A 22,874-nucleotide genomic window follows, 5' to 3' on the forward strand; every position below is an offset into this window, starting at 1 on the left:
GGTGATGGCCACCATTGATGTCTGAGCTGCACATACACAGCAGTATGTCAGCGTTGTCACTCACAGCAACATTCTTTCAGGCAAATTGTTCAGATATCAGCTCCTGGCGTACGAGTCTTGCAGCTATGTAGCCACCACGGGCCCTTTCCTGCAGTCTGGAGGGGGGCGTGGGCATGGTTGCATCGCCAGCCTGATTGTCTGGCCCTAGGTCAGCGTCCAGCCCATCGTCCTCCTCTTCCTCTCTCTCCTGAGGTGGAGCATCAGTTCCTTCTGGCAATTTTTGTCCCCTCCTGATAGCCAGGTTGTGCAGCATGGAGCACATGACCACGAATTTAGCTACTTGCTCAGGGTTGTATTGTAGCTCCCCTCCTGAGTGCTCCAGTCATCTGAAATGCTGCTTAAGCACACTAATTATTTTCTGGACCACATTGTGTGTGGCTTTGTGGCTCTAGTTGTATCGCTTCTCGGCCTCGGTGTGGGTGTCACGCAAGGGGGTCATCAGCCAAATGGCTAGGCCATATCAGTTGTCACCAAGCATCCAGCATTGTCCTTGTGGCTGACTCCTAAACATGTCAGAGACAGCGCTCTCATGCAGGATGTGAGTCTCATCGAAGCTGCCCGGACATTTGGCATTAACTCCATTACGATCTGGTTGTGGTCAGGGGCAGTCAGAGGCGGGAGTTTGTGGCGTTGGTGAGGCCTACAAAAGGCCCAGCGGCAACGCGAGATGGCGGCAGTCAGAGGTGGGAATTCGTGGCGTTGGTGAGGCCTACAAAAGGCCCAGCGGCAGCGAGAGGCGGCAGCAGTCAGAGGCGGGAGTTCGTGGCATTGGTGAGGCCTACAAAAGGTGTGCTGGTGCAGCTCCAGCCGGGAGAAAAAGCAAAAAAGTAGAAAGAAATCAAAAGGTGACGTCACAGCCAATGGGGTAAGTGATTGGCTGGTTATTGGTGAGTAGCTTTTCTTTTTCTTTTTTATATCAGTAAGTAACCTGTTAACATTGTTGTCGCCAAATTAAGTGTATCTAAGGGTTAAGTCATGGCAGGAGAGCCCGGACACCTGATATGCTCCTCCTGTACCATGTGGGAACTCAGGGACACTTCCAGTGTTCCTGTCGACGACATCTGCGGGAAGTGTATCCGCCTCCAGCTCCTGACGGACCACGTTGCAGAATTGGAGCTGAAGGTGGATTCACTCTGGAGCATCCACGATGCTGAGAATGATGTGATTAGCACATGTAGCGAGTTAGTCTTACCGCAGGTAAAGCGTCCACAGCCATTTAGGGAATGGAAGACCAGCAGGAAGAGCAGTGCAAGGAAGGTAGTGCAGGGGTCCCCTGCGGTCAGCCCCCTGAAAAACAGATACACCGCTTAGAGTACTGTTGGGGGGGATGACTTATCAGGGGAGGGCAGCTGCAGCCAAGTTCAAGGCACCGTGGCTGGCTCTGCTGCACAGGAGGGCAGGAAAAAGAGTGGGAGAGCGATAGTGATAGGGGATTCAATTGTAAGGGGAATAGATAGGCGTTTCTGCGGCCGCAACCGAGACTCCAGGATGGTATGTTGCCTCCCTTGTGCAAGGGTCAAGGATGTCTCGGAGCGGGTGCAGGACATTCTGAAAAGGGAGGGTGAACAGCCAGTTGTCGTGGTGCACATTGGTACCAACGATATAGGTAAAAAACGGGATGAGGTCCAAAGAGATGAATTTAAGGAGCTAGGAGCTAAATTAAAAAGTAGGACCTCAAAAGTAGTAATCTCGGGATTGCTACCAGTGCCACGTGCTAGTCAGAGTAGGAATCGCAGGATAGCTCAGATGAATACGTGGCTTGAGCAGTGGTGCAGCAGGGAGGGATTCAAATTCCTGGGGCATTGGAACCGGTTCTGGGGGAGGTGGGACCAGTACAAACCGGACGGTCTGCACCTAGGCAGGACCAGAACCAATGTCCGAGGGGGAGTGTTTGCTAATTCTGTTGGGTTGGAGTTAAACTAATATGGCAGATGGGAACCAATGCAGGGAGACAGAGGGAAGCAAAATGGAGACAGAAGCAAAAGACAGAAAGGAGATGAGTAAAAGTGGAGGGCAGAGAAACCCAAGGCAAAAAACAAAATGGGCCACTTTACAGCAAAATTCTAAATGGTCAAAGTGTATTAAAAAGGCAAGCCTGAAGGCTCTGTGCCTCAGTGCGAGGAGTATTCGGAATATGGTGGACGAATTAACTGTGCAGATAGCAGTTAACGGATACAATGTGGTTGGCATCACGGAGACATGGCTCCAGGGTGACCAAGGCTGGGAACTCAACATCCAAGGGTATTCAACATTTAGGAAAGATAGACAGAAAGTTAAAGGAGGCTGGGTGGCGTTGCTGGTTAAAGAGGAAATTAATGCAATTGTAAGGAAAGACATTAGCTTGGATGATGTGGAATCGGTATGGGTGGAGCTACGGAATACCAAAGGGCAGAAAACGTTAGTGGGAGTTGTGTACAAACCTCCATATAGTAGTAGTGATGTTCGGGAGGGCATCAAACAGGAAATTAGAGGTGCATGCAATAAAGGTTATCATGGGTGACTTTAATATGCATATAGATTGGGCTAACCAAACTGGAAACAATACGGTGGAGGAGGATTTCCTGGTGTGCATAAGGGACGGTTTTCTAGACCAATATGTCGAGGAACCAACTAGGGGGAAGGCCATCTTAGACTGGGTGTTGTGTAATGAGAGGGGATTAATTAGCAATCTCATTGTGCGAGGCCCCTTGGGGAAGAGTGACCATAAATGGTGGAATTCTACATTAGGATGGAGAAGAAAACAGTTAATTCAGAGACCATGGTCCAGAACTTAAAGAAGGGTAACTTTGAAGGTATGAGGCGTGAATTGGCTAGGATAGATTGGCAAATGATACTTAAGAGGTTGACAGTGGATGGACAATGGCAGACATTTAGAGACCGCATGGATGAACTACATCCCTGTCTGGCGTAAAAATAAAAAGGGGAATGTGGCTCAACCGTGGCTATCAAGGGAAATCAGGGATAGTATTAAAGCCAAGCAAGTGGCATATAAATTGGCTAGAATAGCAGCGAACCCGGGGACTGGGAGAAATTTAGAACTCAGCAGAGGAGGACAAAGGGTTTGATCAGGGCAGGGAAAATAGAGTACGAGAGGAAGCTTGCAGGGAACATTAAAATGGACTGCAAAAGCTTCTATAGATATGTAAAGAGAAAAAGGTTAGTAAAGACAAACGTAGGTCCCCTGCAGTCAGAATCAGGGAAAGTCATAACTGGGAACAAAGAAATGGCAGACCAATTGAACAAGTACTTTGGTTCGGTATTCACTAAGGAGGACACAAAAAACCTTCAGGATATAAAAGGGGTCAGAGGGTCTAGTAAGAAGGAGGAACTGAGGGAAATCCTTATTAGTCGGGAAATTGTGTTGGGGAAATTGATGGGATTGAAGGCCGATAAATCCCCAGGGCCTGATGGTCTGCATCCCAGAGTACTTAAGGAGGTGGCCTTGGAAATAGCAGATGCATTGACAGTCATTTTCCAACATTCCATAGACTCTGGATCAGTTCCTATGGAGTGGAGGGTAGCCAATGTAACCTCCCTTTTTAAAAAAGGAGGGAGAGAGAAAACAGGGAATTCTAGACCGGTCAGCCTGACATCGGTAGTGGGTGAAATGATGGAATCAATTATTAAGGATGTCATAGCAGCGCATTTGGAAAGAGGTGACATGATAGGTTCAAGTCAGCATGGATTTGTGAAAGGGAAATCATGCTTGACAAATCTTCTGGAATTTTTTGAGGATGTTTCCAGTAGAGTGGACAAGGGAGAACCAGTTGATGTGGTGTATTTGGACTTTCAGAAGGCTTTCGACAAGGTCCCACACAAGAGATTAATGTGCAAAGTTAAAGCACATGGGATTGGGGGTAGTGTGCTGAAGTGGATTGAGAACTGGTTGGCAGACAGGAAGTAAAGAGTAGGAGTAAATGGGTACTTTTCAGAATGGCAGGCAGTGACTAGTGGGGTACCGCAAGGTTCTGTGCTGGGGCAACAGCTATTTACATTGTACATTAATGATTTAGATGAGGGGATTAAATGTAGTAATCTCCAAATTTGCGGATGACACTAAGTTTGGTGGCAGTGTGAGCTGCGAGGAGGATGCTATGAGGCTGCAGAGTGACTTGGATAGGTTAGGTGAGTGGGCAAATGCATGGCAGATGAAGTATAATGTAGATAAATGTGAGGTTGTCCACTTTGGTTGTAAAAACAGAGAGACAGACTATTATCTGAATGGTGACAGATTGGGAAAAGGGGAGCTGCAATGAGACCTGGGTGTCATGGTACATCAGTCATTGAAGGTTGGCATGCAGGTACAGCAGGCGGTTAAGAAGGCAAATGGCATGTTGGCCTTCATAGCGATGGGATTTGAGTACAGGGGCAGGGAGGTGTTACTACAATTGTACAGGGCCTTGGTGAGGCCACACCTGGAGTATTGTGTACAGTTTTGGTCTCCTAACTTGAGGAAGGACATTCTTGCTATTGAGGGAGTGCAGGGAAGGTTCTCAGGATGGCGGGACTGACATATCAAGGAAGACTGGATCAACTAGGCTTGTTTTCACTGGAGTTCAGAAGAATGAGAGGGGATCTCATAGAAACGTTTCAAATTCTGATGGGTTTAGACAGATTAGATGCAGGAAGAATGTTCCCAATGTTGGGGATGTCCAGAACCAGGGGTTACAGTCTAAGGATAAGGGGTAAGCCATTCTGGACCGAGATGAGGAGAAACTTCTTCACTCAGAGAGTGGTGAACCTGTGGAATTCTCTACCACAGAAAGTTGTTGAGGCCAATTCACTAAATATAATCAAAAAGGAGTTAGATATAGTCTTTACTACTAGGGGGATCAAGGGGTATGGCGAGAAAGCAGGAATGGGGTACTGAAGTTGCATGTTCAGCCATGAACTCATTGAATGGCGGTGCAGGCTCGAAGGGCCGAATGGCCTACTCCTGCACCTATTTTCTATGTTTCTATGTTTCTATCAACTAGTTGGATCTTCAGGGAGTGAATTCCTTTTCTGTTACGAAAAAGCTCTGAGTCCTGAGAAGGTGCGCGCATGGCGATGTGAATGCACTGCATTGCTCCTGCACCCTGGGGAACTTAACAATGCGATAGAATGCTCCAGCCCTGTCAGTCTGAGCCTCCGTGGTCATGGGGAAGCTGATAAAGTTCATCTTTCGCGTGTACAAGGCCTCCGTGACCTGTCTAATGCAGCGATGAATGGCATGGTGAGACAGAGGGGAAACCTTGACCACGGAGACCCGAAAGGAACCGGATGCATTGAAAGACAGTGCCGCGGTGACCTTGACCTCGACCGACACTGATGACCTGATGGCAGGTTGCATATGTGGCCTGATGAACTCGCACCTTGTGGAAGCGCAGTCTCCGAAGGCAAGTGTGCTCGGACACGTCGAGGTAAGACCTCTTTTCTCTGTACGTGCGGGTGTGTATGGTCTGGACCTCCTCCTGATTCTGGCACATCCTAAATTGGGCACATAATGATGTGCATCAGACATTGAGCCATTTGCACTCTGCAGCATCTGCGTATTAATCGATGCAGGCTGAGAAATGGCTGGCCCCATTGCAATGAAATTATAATAGCGATTGATCAAAAGCAATAATTTCCTTCCTAAAATCATCATCATAAGCAATCCCTGGGAATTGAGGAAGACTTGCTTCCACTCCTGAAGTGAGTCTTTTGGTGGCTGAACAGTCCAATACGAGAGCCGCAGACTCTGTCACAGGTGGGACAGATAGTCGTTGAGGGAAAGGGTGGGTGGGACTGGTCCGCTGCCTGTGCTTGATTTCTGCATGATCTTGGCGTTGAGACTCGAGGTGCTCAGCGCCCTTTCGGATGCACTTCCTCCACTTCGGGCAGTCTTGGGCCAGGGACTCCCAGGTGTCAGTGGGGATGTCGCACTTTATCAGGGAGGCTTTGAGGGTGTCTTTGTAGCATTTCTGCTGCCCACCTTTGGCTCTTTTGCTGTGAAGGAGCACCGAGTAGAGCACTTACTTTGGGAGTCTCGTGTCTGGCATGAGGACTATGTGGCCTGCCCATCGGAGCTGATCGAGTGTGGTCAGTGCTTCAATGCTGGGGACGTTAGCCTGGATGAGGACGCTAATGTTGGTGTGCCTGTCCTCCCAGGGATTACCAACGGATCCATCACAGACCCAATCGACATCCGGACTGGGGTTAAACAGGGCTGCGTCATCGCCCCAATCCTCTTCTCAATCTTTCTTGCCACCATGCTCCACCTCACAGTCAACAAGCTGTCAGCTGGAGTGGAACTAAACTACAGAACCAGTGGCCTTCTCCAGGCCAGATCCAAGACCAACTCAATCTCTGCCATTGAGCTGTAGAACGCAGACGATGTCTACATCTGCACACATACAGAGGCTGCACTCCAGGACTTAGTTCACGTATTTACCGAGGTGTACGAAAGCATGGGCTTTATGCTAAACATTCATAAGACAAAGGTCCTCCACCAGCCTGTCCTCACCGCACAGCACTGCCCCCCAGTCATCAAGATCTACAGCATGGCCCTGGACAACGTGGACCACTTCCTATAACTCAGGAGCCTCCTATCAACAAGAGCAGGTATCGACGACGAGATCCAACACCGCCGCCAGTGCGTCATTGCAGCCTTCGGCCGCCTGATGAAAAGAGTGTTTCAAGCTCTGAAAACTGCCACCAAGCTCATGGTCTACAGGGCTGTAGTAATACCCGCCCTCCTGTATGGCTCAGAGACATGGAGCATGTGCAGCAGACACCTCAAGTTGTTGGAGAAATATCACCAACGATGTCTCCGCAAGATCCTACTCACTAAAATACACCTACAGTAAATCCCCAATAGTCCAGAGTCTGAAAATATATCTGTTGAGATGATCACTTCACCTGAGAAGAACTCCAGAGTCAATCTAAACACGCCTGAAGTTGAAGCAGCCTTTTGAATGAAGCGACCTGCGATTTTTAAAAGGGCGCCCACAACACTGTGATTCGTTCAGAACAGTTTCACTTTTTCTGAGCGGTGCTTTGGGCGAGCGATATTGTGGGCGAGATGTGTGCGAGGTGGTGAAAGTGACGCTGGGCGATCTCCTGGGCATTAGTTTCGCCAAATGTGATCTTTACGACAAAAAACTGGGCGGTCGGTATTACTGAATCTCGGCATTAATTACGTGTGGAAACTAACGCTGGCCGATATTATGGGCATTGATGTCGCCCATTCTGATGAATCCGCCCAAAAAAAGTGGCAGGCGATATTATTTTTCCTGGTGTTATGCACATAGGGAAAGTAATGCTCGGCAATAAGTGTCCGAAAAATGGGTGTCAATTTCCATTTTGTGGCTAACGGGCGATATCTGGGCGTTACACGTCATTTCAGTGGTAAAATAGACATTAAGTGGGCGTTATACATGCAAAAAAAAGTGCAAAATGTAGCCCATGATCCTTATTAATGTAAGCCCTATAATGACACCAATCTTACTAATGTAACCCCAATAATGTCAACACCACTATTAATGTAACACAATAATGACACCACCCTAATAATGTAACCATAATAATGACACAACTACTATTACTATAGCACCAATAATGTCAACACTCCTCTTAATGTAACCCCAATAATGACACCACCCTGTTAATCCTAACCCCAATAATTATATCACCCTGTTAATCCTAACCCCAATAATTATACACCCCATTAATGTAACCCCAATAAAGACACCAGCCCTAATAATTTAACCTCAATATTGGCACCACCCTTATAAACGTAACCACAATAATGACCTCATCCCATTAATATAACCCAATTATATCATCACCCCATTAATGAAACCCCAATAATCACACCACCCGATTAATGTAACCGCAATACTGAGATCACCCCTATTAATGTAACCCGAATAATTACACCAATCCTAATAATGTAACCCCAATAATGACATCACACATATTAATGTAGCCACAATAATAACACCACCTCTCTTAATGTAACCCCCATAATGATGTCAGCCCTATTAATGTAACCTGAAAAATGACACCAGCCCTAATAATGTATCCCCAATAATGACAGCACCGCTATTAATTTAACCCCAATAATGTCAACACCCCGATTAATGCAACCCCCATAAGGACACCATCCTGATAATCCTGACCCTAATAATGACATCAGCCCTATTAATGTAAACTCATAATTAGCTACCTCTATTAATGTATCCCCAATAATAAAACCAGTCCTAATAATTTTACCCCAGTAATGACACCACCCTTATTAATGTAACCACAATAATGACATCACCCTTTTAATCCTAACCCCAATAATGACAACACCCCTATTAATATAACCCCAATAATGAGACCACCCTTCTTAATGTAACCCGAATAATGACATGAGCCCTATTAATGTAAGCCCAATATTGATATCACCCCTATTAATGTAAGCCCGATATTGATATCACCCCTATTAATGTAGGCCCAATAATGAGACTACCCTATTAATGTAACCTGCATAATGACACCAGCCTGAATAATTTTACCCCAATAATGACATCACCTCTAATAATGTAAACCCAATAATTAGCTACCTCTGTTAATGTAACCCCAATAATATCGCCAACCCATTAATGTAACCATAATACTGTCACCATCCCTAATAATGTAACCCGAATAATGATACCAGCCCTAATAATTTTACCCCAATAATGGCACCACAACTATTAATGTAACCCCAATAATGTCACCACCCGTAATACTTTTACCCCGATAATGACATCACCGCTACTAATGTAACCCCAATAATTAGCTACCTCTATTAATGTAACCCCAATAATGAAACCACACTATTAATGTATCCCCAACAATGAAACCACCCATATTAATGTTTCCCCAATAATGATAGCACTCTATTAATGTAACCCCAATAATGACAACATCCATCTTAATGTAAACCCAATAATGACAATACCTCTATTAATGTAATCCTAATAATGACACCACCCTATTAATGTGGGCCTAATAATGACAGCACCTCTATTAATTTTACCCCAGTAATCACATCACTTTTATTAATGTAACACCAATAATGATACCACCCTATTAATCCTAACCCCAATAATGACATCACCCCTATTAATGCAATTCCAATAATGACACCAGCCCGATTAATGAAACCCCAATAATGACACGATCCCTATTAATGTAATAGGGAATCTATGCAGGGAGGCAGAGGGAAGTAAAAAGGGGGCGGAAGCAAAAGGTATGAAGGAGAAAAGCAAGAGTGGAGGGCAGAGAAATCAAGGGCAAAAATCAAAAAGGGCCACATTACAACATAATTCTAAAGGAACAAAAAATTTTAAAAGTCAAGCCTGAAGGCTCTGAGTCTCAATACGAGGAGCATTCGTAACAAGGTGGATGAATTGGCAGCGCAGATAGCTGTTAACAGATATGATGTAATTGGGATTACGGAGACATGGCTCCAAGGTAATGGGAACTCACATCCAGGGGTATTCAATATTCAGGAAGGACAGACAGGAAGGAAAAGGAGGCGGGGTAGCGTTACTGGATAAAGAGGAGATTAAAACAATAGTAAGGAAGGACATGAATGTGGATGATGTGGAATCTATATTGGTAGAGCTGCAAAACACCAAAGGGCAGAAAACATTAGTGGGAGTTGTGTACACCAAACAGTAGTAAGGAGGTTGAGGATGGCATCAAACAGGAAATTAGGGATGCGTGCAATAAGGGTACAGCAGTTATCCTGGGTGACTTTAATCTGCATATTGATTGGGCTAACCAACCTGGTAGCAATACTGTAGAGGAGGATTTCCTGGAGTGTATAAGGGATGGTTTTCTAAACCAATATGTCGAGGAACCAACTAGAGAGCAGGCCATCCTCGACTGGGTCTTGTGTAATGAGAGAGGAATAATTAGCAATCTGGTCATGCAGGGTCCCTTGGGGAAGAGTGACCATAATATGGTAGAATTCTTCATTCAGATGGAGAGTGACACAGTTAATTCAGAGACTAGGGTCATGAACTTAAAGAAAAGAAACTTTGATGGTATGAGACGTGAATTGGCTAGGATAGACTGGAGAATGATACTTAAAGGGTTGACAGTGGATAGGCAATGGCAGACATTTAAAGATCACATGGATGAACTACAATTTTACATCCCAGTGTGGTGTAAGAATAAAAAAGGGAAGGTGGCTCAACCGTGGCTAACAAGGGAAATTATGTCAACAACTCTTTTAATGTAACCCCAATATTGACAACACCCCGATTAATGTAATCCCAATAATGCCTACACCTCATTAATGTAACCCCCATAATGACACAATCCTATTAATTCTAACCCTAATAATGACATCAGCCCTATTAATGTAACCCCAATAATGACAAAGTCCATATTAAGGTAACCCGAATAATGACACCAGCCCTAATAATTTTATCCCAATAATGACAACACCCCTCTTAAAGTAACTTCAATAATGACACCAGCCTACTAATGTAAGCCCAATAATGACACCACCCTATTAATGTAAGTTCAATAATGACGCCACCCCTCTTAACGTAGCACCAATAATCACACCACCCCTACTCATGTTACCATAATGTCAACCCCAAAATTGACAACACCCCTACTAATGTCATCCTAATAATGACACCACCATTTTAATGTAGCCCCAACAATGACACCACCCCTATTAATTTTACTCCAATAATGACATCACCCCTATTAATGCAAGCCCAATAATTAGCTACCTCTATTAATGTAACTCCAATAATGTCACCATCCCTATTAATGTAACTCGAATAATGACACCAGCCCTAATTATGTAATCCCAATAATGACACCACCCTATTAGTGCAACCTCAATAATGAATCCACCCTGTTAATCTTAACCCCAATAATAACATCCCCCCTATTTATTGAATCCCAGTAATGATATCGCCCCTATTAATGTAACCCCAATATTGGCACCACCCCTATAAACTTAACCACAATAAATACATCATCCCATTAATATAACCCAATTATATCATCACCCCTATTAATGCAAGCCCAATAATGACATCACCCTATTAAAGTAACCTCACAATTGAAGCCTCCCCTATTAATGTAACCCAATGATGTCATCACCCCTTTTAATGTAACCCCAATAATAAAACCATCGCTATTAACGTAACCCAATACCGACATCATCTCTATTAATGTAACCCCAATAATAACACCAGCCCTATTAATATAACCCCAATAATGACACCACACGTTTAATCCTAACCCCAATAATGACATCATCCCTATTAATTTAACCCCAATAATGACAGCACGAATATTAATGTAACCCCAATAATGTCAGCAGTCCTATTAATGTAAACCCCATAATGACACCATCCTGTAAATCCTAACCCTAATAATGACACCACTGCTGTTAATGTAACCCAAATAATGACAACACCCCCAATAATGCAACCCCAATAATGACAGCACCCCTATTAATGTAACACAATAATGACACCACCCCTCTTAATGAAACTGCAATAATGACACCACCCTGTTAATGTAACCCCAATAAGGACACCACCCTGATACTCCTAACCCTAATAATGACACCACCACTTTTAATGTAATCCCAATAATGACATCATCCTTATTAATGTAACCTGAATAATGACACCAGCCCTATTAACGTAACCACAATAATGACATCACCCCGATAATTTAACCACACTAATGTCAACAGCCTATTAATGTAACCCGAATATTGACAACATCACTTTTAATGTAACCCCAATAATGCTAACACCCCAATAATGTAACCCCCATCCTGTTAATCCTAACCCCAATAATGACATCAGCCCTATTAATGTACAGTTTTGGTCTCCTAACCTGAGGAAGGACATTCTTGCTATTGAGGGAGTGCAGCGAAGGTTCACAAGACTGATTCCCGGGATGGCGGGACTGATCTATCAAGAAAGACTGGATCAACTGGGCTTGTATTCACTGGAGTTCAGAAGAATGAGAGGGGACCTCATAGAAACGTTTAAAATTCTGACGGGGTTAGACAGGTTAGATGCAGGAAGAATGTTCCCAATGTTGGGGAAGTCCAGAACCAGGGGACACAGTCTAAGGATAAGGGGGAAGCCATTTAGGACCGAGATGAGGAGGAATTTCTTCACCCAGAGAGTGGTGAACCTGTGGAATTCTCTACCACAGAAAGTTGTTGAGGCCAATTCACTAAATATATTCAAAAAGGAGTTAGATGAAGTCCTTACTACTAGGGGAATCAAGGGGTATGGTGAGAAAGCAGGAATGGGGTACTGAAGTTGCATGTTCAGCCATGAACTCATTGAATGGCGGTGCAGGCTAGAAGGGCCGAATGGCCTACTCCTGCACCTATTTTCTATGTTTCAATGTTTTATGTTTAACCCTAATGACGACGCCATCACTATTAACCGTACAAATGTCACCATTCCTATTAATGTAACCCAATAATGTCACCACCCCTATTAATTTGACCTCAATCATGACACCACCCCTATTAATGTAACCCCAATAATGTCAGTACCCATATTAATTTAACCCCAATAATGTCACTACCCATATTAATGTAACCCCAATAATGTCACTACCCCTGTTAATGTAACCCCAAATAATGTCACTGCCCATATTAATGTAATCCCAATAATGACACCACCCTATCAATGCAACCCCAATAATGTATCCACCCTGTTAATCCTAACCCCAATAATGACAGCACCCCGATTAATGTAACACCAATAATTACACGATCCCTATTAATGTAAGCCTAATAATTACACAACCACTATTAATATAACTCCAATAATGTCAACACCCCTATTAATGTAACACAATGACATCACCCTATTAATGTAACCACAATAATGACTTCACCCTAATAATATAACCCAATAATGACACCATCCTGTCAATCCTAACCACAATAATGACATCACCCCTATTAATGTTACCATAATGTTATCATCCCTATTAATGTAACCAGAGTGATGACATCACACCTAATAATGTAACCCCAATAATGTTAACAGCCCTATTAATGTATCCCCAATATTGACAGCACCCCATTAATGTAACCACCATAAGGACACCATCCTGTTAATCCTAACCCTAATAATGACATCAGCCCCATTAATGTAACCACAATTATGACACCACCTTAATAATGTAACCCCAATAATGACATCACCCCTAATAATACAACCCCAGTCATGTCAACAACCCTATTAATGTAACCCCAATATTGACAGCACCCCTATTAATGTAACCACAATAATGACATCACCCATATTGTTACCCCCATAATGACACCACACTATTAATGTAAGCCCAATAATGACACCACCCCTATTAATTTGACTGCAATAATGACATCACCCCAATATTGTAACACCAATAATTAGCTACCACTTTTAATGTAACCCCAATAATATTATCACCCCTATTAATGTAACCCGAATAATGATCACACCCCTATTGATGTAACCCCAATAATGACACCATCCTATAATGTAAGCCCAATAATGACACCACCCCTATTAATTTTACCCCAATAATGATAGCACTCTATTAATGTAACCCCAATAATGACACCACCGCTATTAATGTAACCCGATAATATCACCCCTATTAATGTAGCTCCAATAATTAGCTACCTCTATTAATGTAACCCCCAAAATTACACCACCTCTATTAATGTAGCCATAATAATGTCTCCATCCGGTGAACTAGTGGCCGCCCATTTAAAACTGAGATGAGGAGAAATTTCTTCTCTCAGAGGGTTGTGAATCTGTGGAATTCGCTGCCTCAGAGAGCTGTGGAAGCTGGGACATTGAATAAATTTAAGACAGAAATAGACAGTTTCATAAACAATGAAGGGGTTATGGGGAGTGGGCAGGGAAGTGGAGCTGAGTCCATGATTGGATGAGCCATGAATGGCGTATTAAATGGCGGACTCCTGCTCCTATTTCTTATGTTCTTAGGTTCTTATGTTCTTATGGATGCCCAATAATGACACCACCCCTATTAATGTAACCCTATTAATGATGTGATACCTTTTAATTTAAGCCCCATAATGACATCAACCCTATTAATGTATAGCCAATAATAACACAACCCCTATTAATGTAACACAATAATGACAACATCCTATTAATGGGCTCAAATTTGGCCAACCACTTTTTTCGGCGCACTCACCAGAGTTGCGCCGACTTTTTAGGCTGAAAATGGCACCTAAAAAATCTCCCCCAATTCTAGCCACTGTGTTGCCTCTCCCGGGGCTTGGCGCGGCATGGCCAGTCGATTAGGGGGCAGAGTTAGGGCCCTGCGCCAGAAACAGTGCCAGCAGCTCTGCACATGTGCGTTGGAATGTGCACTCATGCGCAGTAGCATGTGTGCTGCAGCGTTTGACCCGATGCATCCCGCCCCAACCCCAGGCCAAGTGGCCTGCTGCACAGGCCGGCCAACTGCCTTCCAGGCTAGAAGGCCACAAGAAGCAGGTTGGTGCGGGGCTCAAACCGGGACGGCGGAAATGGGGGGGGGGGAGGGGCGGGGGTGGAGTTTTGAACCGGGGTGGATGTTTTGATCTAGGGGAGGGGGGGAGTTTTGATCGGGGGGGGGCGTGTTTTGATCGGGGAGGGTAGGTGTTTGATCCAAGGGAGGGGGGCTGTTTTGATCCGAGGGAGGGGGGGGGAGTGTTTTGATTGGGGGGAGGGGTTCAATCGGTGGGGGGAGTGTTTTGATCCAGGGGAGGGGTGGGGGTGTTTTGATCCAGAGGGTGGAGTGCTTTGATCGGCGGGGGAGGGGGGGAGTGTTTTGATCGGGGGGGGGGGTGTTTTGATCGGGGCGGGGAGGTGAGTTTTGATCAGGGTGGGGGGAGTTTTGATCCGGGGAGGGGGGTGTGGGTGGGTGAGTTTTGATCCCGGGGGGGGGGGAGTTTTGATCCAGGCCGGGGGGGGGGGGGTTGTGGGCGGCGGTGATAACTGTGTAGCCAGTAATTTTAATGAACTTACTCAAGACTTTCCTTTACCATGTTGATGAAAATACTTCCAAGTAAATGGAAAATACTTTCAAATACATCATAATCAATTCTTGAACATTAGATTTGGTGGAAAAATTTTGCTTGAATTTTCAAAATATTTAAAAGCATAAAACAAACAGTAAATTTCCTGGCTATATGGTATAAAATATTTCTATGATGGTGGGTTAGCTTAGGCAGCTGGGAGAACATAAGAACATAAGAATTACGAGCAGGAGGTACTTCTATTTTTTATTTGGATATTTTGAAAAAATTATGTAAATATATTTTGTCTCTTTACTTCTTTTATTTTTGTAGTTTAAGCTTCCATGAATGCCTCTGTTGTATAGTAAATTAACTTTGTGAAGTTTGTCATATGATGTCCTGTATAGCTGTTTGATCCTATTCACATTCTTTAGTTAAGTCATTAAGTTCTGCTGGCCTCCGATGTACCTACCTGCGCTGATTTCTTAAGTCTTCGCAAGGATTTTCTGTGCGGCAACAAGTGGCCACATATGCTTTCCTAAGTTAGTTTCGAGTAACTATTAGCTGTCCAATGTGGCCTAAATGGCCAAAACGGGTGTAGGTGGCTGGTAATGCCCCCTTTTGAAAAAAATAAACTAAAAAAATCCTCACTAACTCACTTACACCGGCGCAAATTGAACGTACAAAATGGGGCTTTTTAAGATATTCCAGAAAAATCAAGTTGCTCCAAAAAAAATGTCATCACCCCTGTTAATTTTATCTCAATAATGACATCACCCCTATTAATATAACCCAAATAATTAGCTAGCTCTATTAATGTAATCCCAATAATGTCACCACCCCATTAATGTAACCCCAATAATGTCACTACCCATATTAATGTAATCCCAATAATGTCACCACCCCTATTAATGTAACCCCAATAATGTCATGACCCATATTAATGTAATCCCAATAATGTCACCACCCCATTAATGTAACCCCAATAATCTCACGACCCCCATTAATGTAACCCCAATAATGTCACTACCCCTATTAACGTAACACCAACAATGACACCACCCCTATTAATGTTACCATAACGTTACCATCCCTATTAATGTAGCCCAAGTGATGACATCACACCTAATAATGTAACCACAATAATGTTAACATCCCTGTTAATGTATCCCCAATATTGACAGCACCCCATTAATGTAACCACCATAAGGACACCATCCTGTTAATCCTAACCCTAATAATGACATCAGCCCTATTAATGTAACCCCAATAATAACACCACTGTTTTAATGTAACCCCAATAATGACATCACCCCTAATAATACAACCCCAGTAATGTCAACAACCCTATTAATGTAACCCCAATGTTGCCAGCACCCCTACTAATGTAACCACAATAATGACATCACCCATATTAATGTAACCCCCATAATGACACACTATTAATGTAAGCCCAATAATGACACCACCCCTATTAATTTGACTGCAATAATGACATCACTCCAATATTGTAACACCAATAATTAGCTACCTCTATTAAAGTAACCCGAATAATATCATCATCCCTATTAATGTAACCCCAATAATGACACCACCCTATTAATGTAAGCCCAATAATGACACCACCCCTATTAATTTTACCCCGATAATGATAGCACTCTATTAATGTATTCCCAATAATGACATCACCACTATTAATGTAACCCCAATTATTTCATTACCCCGATTAATGAAAGCCTAATAATGACACCACCATTAGTAATGTAACCCAATAATGATATCACTCCTATTAATGTAACCCCAATAATTAGCTACTTCTATTAATGTAACCCGCAAAATTACACCACCACTATTAATGTAACCATAATAATGTCACCATCCGGTGAACTAGGGTTGCCCATTTAAAATTGAGATGAGGAGAAATTTCTTCTGAGTGTGGAATTCGCTGCCTCAGAGAGCTGTGGAAGCTGGGACATTGAATAAATTTAAGACAGAAATAGACAGTTTCATAAACAATAAAGGGATAAGGGGTTATGGGGAGCGGGCAGGGAAGTGGAGCTGAGTCCATGATTGGATGAGCCATGATCGTATTAAATGGCGGACTCCTGCTCCTATTTCTTATGTTGTTATGTTCATATGAATGCCGGATAATGACACCACCCCTATCTCTGTCTTAAATGTATTCAATGTCCCAGCTTCCACAGCTCTCTGAGGTAGCAAATTCCATAGATTTACAACACTCTGAGAGAAGAAATTTCTCCTCATCTCAGTTTTAAATGGGCGGCCCCTTATTCTAAGATTATGCCCCCTAGTTCTAGTCTCCCCTATCAGTGGAAACATCCTCTCTGCATCCACCTTGTCAAGCACCCTCATAATCTTATATGTTTTGATAAGATCACCTCTCATTCTCCTGAATTCCAATGAGTAGAGGCCCAACCTACCCAATCTTTCCTCATAAGTCAACCCCCTCATCTCTGGAATCAACCTTGTGAACCTTCTCTGAACTGCCTCCAAAACAAGTATATCCTTTCGTAAATATGGAAACCAAAACTGCATGCAGCATTCCAGGTGTGGTCTCACCAATACCCTGTATAACTGTAGCAAATCTTCACTGCTTTTATACTCCATCCCCTTTGCAATAAAGGCCAAGATTCAATTGGCCTTCTTGATCACTTGCTGTACCTGCATACTAACCTTTTGTGTTTCATGCACCAGGACCCCCAGGTCCCGCTGTACTGCAGCACTTTCCAATTTTTCTCCATTTAAATAATAACTTGCTCTTTGATTTTTTTCTGCCAAAGTGCATAACCTCACACTTTCCAACATTATACTCCATCTATCGCATTTTTGCCCACTCACTTAGGCTGTTTATGTCCTTTTGCAGGTTTTTTGTATCCTCCTCACACATTGCTTTCCCTCTCATCTTTCTATCGACAGCAAACTTGGCTACGTTACACTCGGTCCCTTCATCCAAGTCGTTAATATAGATTGTAAATAGTTGGGGTCCCAGCACTGATCCCTGTGGCACCCCACTAGTTACTGGTTGCTAACACGAGAATGAATCATTTACCCCGACTCTCTGTTTTCTTAGTTCGCCAATCCTCTATCCATGCTAATCTATTACCCCCAACCCCATGAACTTTTATCTTGTGCAGTAACCTTTTATGTGGCACCTTGTCAAATGCCTTCTGGAAGTCCAAATACACCACATCCATTGGTTCCTCTTTATCCACCCTGTTCGTTACTGCCTCAAGGGATTCCAGCAAATTTGTCAAACATGACTTCTCCTTCATAAATCCATGCTGACTCTGCCTGACTGAATTATGCTTTTCCCAATGTCCTCCTGCTGCTTCTTTAATAATGGACTTCAATATTTTCCCAACCACAGATGTTAGGCTAACTGCCTTTTGTCTGCCTCCTTTTTTAAATAGGGCCGTTACATTTACAGTTTTCCAATCTGCTGGGTCCTCCCCAGAATCCAGGGAATTTTGGTAAATCACAACCAATGCATCCACTATCCCTGCCGTTAATTCTCTTAAGACCCTAGGATACAGGCCATCAGTCCAGGGAATTTATCCACCTTTAGTCCCATTATCTTACTGAGTACCACCGCCTTAGTGATTGTGATTGTGTTAAGTTCCTCCCCCGCTATAGCCCCTTGACTATCCACTGTTGGGATATTTTTAGTGTCCTCTACCATAAAGACCGATACAAAATATTTGTTCAGAGTTTCTGCCATCTCCATATTCCCCATCACTAATTCCTCAGTCTTGTCCTCTAAGAGACCAATATTTACTTTAGCCACTCTTTTCCTTTTTATATACCTATAGAAACTCTTGCTATCTGTTTTTATATTTTTGACACCATCCATATTAATGAATCCCTAATAATGGCATCACACCTACTAAAGTGACACTAATTATGACACCACCCTATTAATGTAACCGCAATAATGTCACCAACCTTGTTAATGTAAGCCCAATAATCACACAACTTTATTAACATAACTCAAATAATGACACCACTCCTATTAATGTATCCTTAATACTGGCATCACCCCTACTAATGTAAACCCAACACTGACATCATCCCTATTAATGTAACCACAATAATGTCAACACTCCTATTAATGTAAACCCAAAAATGTCAACTCCCCTATTAATGTACCCCAATAATGACACCATCCTTTTAATATAACCCCAACAATACTACCCTATCAATCTATCTCCAATAATGACACAATCCTATTAATGTAACCCTAATAATGACAACACCCTGTTAATGTAAGCCCAATAATGACAATACATCTATTAATTTTACACCCTGTTAATGTAAGCCCAATAATGACAATACATCTATTGATTTTACACCAATAATGACATCACCCATATTAATGTATCCCCACTAATAATGCCACCCCTATTAATGTAACCCCAATAATTTCACTACCCCTATTAATCCTAACTCCAATAATGACACCACCCCTAAGAATGTAACCCGAGTAATGACACCACTCTTATTAATGTAACCTTATAATGGCATCACCCCTACTAATGTAAACCCAATACTGACATCAACCCTATTAATGTAAACTGAATAATGACACCACCCCTATTATTTTATCCTCAATAATGTCACCACCCTATTAATGTAACACCAATACCGACACCTTCCATATTAATGTAATCCCAATAATGACGCCACTCCTATTAATGTAACCCTAATAGAAACATAGAAACATAGAAAATAGCTGCAGGAGTAGGTCATTCGGCCCTTCGAGCCTGCACCGCCATTCAATGAGTTCATGGCTGAACATGCAACTTCAGTAACCCATTCCTGCTTTCTCGCCATACCCCTTGATCCCTTTAATAGTAAGGACTACATCCAACTCCTTTTTGAATATATTTAGTGAATTGGCCTCAACAACTTTCTGTAGTAGAGAATTCCACAAGTTCATCACTCTCTGGGTGAAGAAGTTTCTCCTCATCTCGGTCCTAAATGGCTTACCCCTTATCCTTAGACTGTGACCCCTGGTTCTGGACTTCCCCAACACTGGGAACATTCTTCCTGCATCTAACCTGTCTAAACCCGTCAGAATTTTAAACGTTTCTATGAGATCCCCTCTCATTCTTCTGAACTCCAGTGAATACAAGCCCAGTTGATCCAGTTTTTCTTGATATGTCGGTTCCGCCAGCCCGGGAATCAGTCTGGTGAACCTTCGCTGCACTCCCTCAATAGCAAGAATGTCCTTCCTCAAGTTAGAAGACCAAAACTGTACACAATACTCCAGGTGTGACCTCACCAAGGCCCTGTACAACTGTAGTAACACCTCCCTGCCCCTGTACTCAAATCCCCTCGCTATGAAGGCCAACATGCCATTTGCTTTCTTAACCGCCTGCTGTACCTGCATGCCAACCTTCAATGACTGATGGACCATGTCACCCAGATCTCGTTGCATCTCCCCTTTTCCTAATCTGTCACCAATAGTCTGTCTCTCTGTTTTTACCACCAAAGTGGATAACCTCACATGACAGAATACCTATTAATATAACCCCACTAATGACGTCACCCCGATTAATGTAACCCCAATAATTTAACTACCCCTAGTAATCCTAACTCTAATAATGACACCACCCCTACTAATGTAACCTCAGTAATAACACCACTCCGATTAATGTATCCCAAATAATGGCATCACCCGTACTAATGTAACCCCAATAATTCCACCACACCTATTAATGTAACCCCAATAATGACTTCACCCTATTAGTGTATCTCCAATAAAGACACAACCCTATTAATGTAACTCCAAGAATGAAACCACACCTATTAATGGGCCCAAGTTTCGGATCTCCTCCCAGAACGGCGCACTCCGAGAGACCTGCCTATTTTTTAGAATTAAAAAAGCGCCTAAAACTTACCTCGCGATTCTCCGAGTCCAGCAGGCCTGTTTCACAGTCAACGCAGTGCAGCACAAGCAGCTGGGGGCGGAGCTACAGCTCTGGGCCAAAAAGAGTGCCGGCAGCTGCGCGCATGCACAGTAGAGTCTGCGCGCGTGCGCAGTAGATCCTGGCCCCCAGATTCTGTTTGCATATGCTGCTGGCTGTGTGGGAGGGGCCCAAAGCACGCAGCCCCTAGCCCTGGCCAAATGGGCTCCGGGAGCGGCCAGAGTGATGATTTGCAGCACTCAGCCCCTAGCCCTGGCCGAATGGGGCTCCTGGAGTGGTCAGAATACCGATTCGCAGCACGCAGCCCCTAGCCCTGGCTGAATGGGCTCCTGGAGCGGCCAGAGTGACAATTTGCAGCACGCAGCCCCTAGCTCTGGCCAAATGGGTTCCTGGAGTGGCCAAGGTGATGATTTTCAGCCCAAAGCACGCAGCCCGGAGTCCTGGCCAGGCTCCTGGTGCTCCCGAAAGGGTAGGTGAGGAAGGAACTTTTTATTTTTTATTTATTGATTTAGTGAATGATTTTTTATTTTTTATTCATTATTTATTGATTTACTGATTTATTTATCATTTATTATTGATGATGGTTCTTTATTTTTAAAAGTGAAGTGTTTAATGTTTTGGAAAATCCTCTAACTTCCCTTTCCCACCCGCCCCCCACCCCTGCCCCCCACCCCCATCTCTGGATACCTGCGTCTGATTTCTAAAGTGTCCGCAAGCTTTTTCAGAGCGTACAAAAGTGGACACATACTATGTTCCAACTTAGTTTGGAGTAATTTTTCACTGCCTAAACTTGCAAAACAGGCGTAAGTCGCTGGTATCGCCCCCTTTTGAAAATAAAACTGTACTAAAACTAAACTATTCTAACTCACTTAAACTGGAGTAAACTAAATGCCGAAAATTCCGATTTCTAAGATACACCATACTAAACTAGTTGCTCCAAAAAAATAGGAGCAATTCGAGCCAAAACTTGGGCCCATATGTAACTGCAGTAATGTCACCACCCATTAATGTAACCTCAATGATGACAACACCACTATTAATATAACCCCAATAATTTCACCTCCCCTATTAACGTAATTCGTACAATGACATCTCCGCTATTAATGTAACCCCAATAATGATGTCACCCCTATTAATGTAACCCAATAATATCACCATCCCTATTAATGTAACCTCAGTAATGACATCACCTCTATTAATGGAAACCCAACAAAGACATCAGCCCTATTAATGTAACCGCAATAATGACATCATCCCTATTAATGTAACCGCAATAATGACACCACCCCATTACTGTAATCCCAATAATGACATCAGCCTTATTAATGTAACCACAATAATGACACAACCCCTAGTAATGTATCCTTAATAATGTCACCATCCTATTAATGTAACCGCCAAAATTACACACTCAATATTAATGAGCTAGATTTTACAATTTTGTGCAGATCGCCCAAAAATGGGCGGTATTTCCGGCGTGGTTGGTAAAAATGGATTTTCAGATCGCCGGCATGTTGCCCATTCTCAAAGCTAGTCTTCATTTTTGAAATTGGGCATGACCGCGAGCGATATGAAATAGGCGGTAGTGTTAAATCTCTCTGACCTTCTGCTGTAAAGTGTCGCCGTTCTTAGCAATGGCATGGCAACGCTTGATTCCCGCGATTCAGGAGGTCACGGGTCATCATGACATGTGCAAAGAGGAGACAGAGAGGAAGCTGAGAGGGACTGAAAGCACATGGCTGTGGTGTGTGCTTGTTTGGCTGTCGTGGGAGGCACGAGGGAGATTCAGCAGCAGCAAAAAGCCTACTAAGCATCAAGAACATAGTTGGCACCGAGTT

At 43.3% G+C, this 22,874-nt stretch overlaps 1 protein-coding gene across 5 annotated transcripts in view; it reads right to left on the reverse strand.

Annotated features, from left to right (window-relative positions):
* The window catches only part of colq (collagen-like tail subunit (single strand of homotrimer) of asymmetric acetylcholinesterase), a 247,710-nt gene that overhangs the window by 220,085 nt on the left and 4,751 nt on the right, over positions 1 to 22,874 (reverse strand). Inside the window, exon 1 of one of the 5 annotated variants that reach the window (XM_070880847.1) lies at positions 5,415 to 5,489. The exons of the other annotated variants lie outside the window; for them this stretch is intronic. The gene's annotated coding sequence lies outside the window, so the exon portion shown is untranslated. Of the gene's footprint in view, positions 1 to 5,414; positions 5,490 to 22,874 lie in introns of those variants that run through there. 5 annotated transcript variants of the gene reach the window in all.

The sequence above is a fragment of the Pristiophorus japonicus genome, chromosome 5 (assembly GCF_044704955.1).
Source record: "Pristiophorus japonicus isolate sPriJap1 chromosome 5, sPriJap1.hap1, whole genome shotgun sequence".
Classification (NCBI taxonomy): domain Eukaryota; kingdom Metazoa; phylum Chordata; class Chondrichthyes; family Pristiophoridae; genus Pristiophorus; species Pristiophorus japonicus.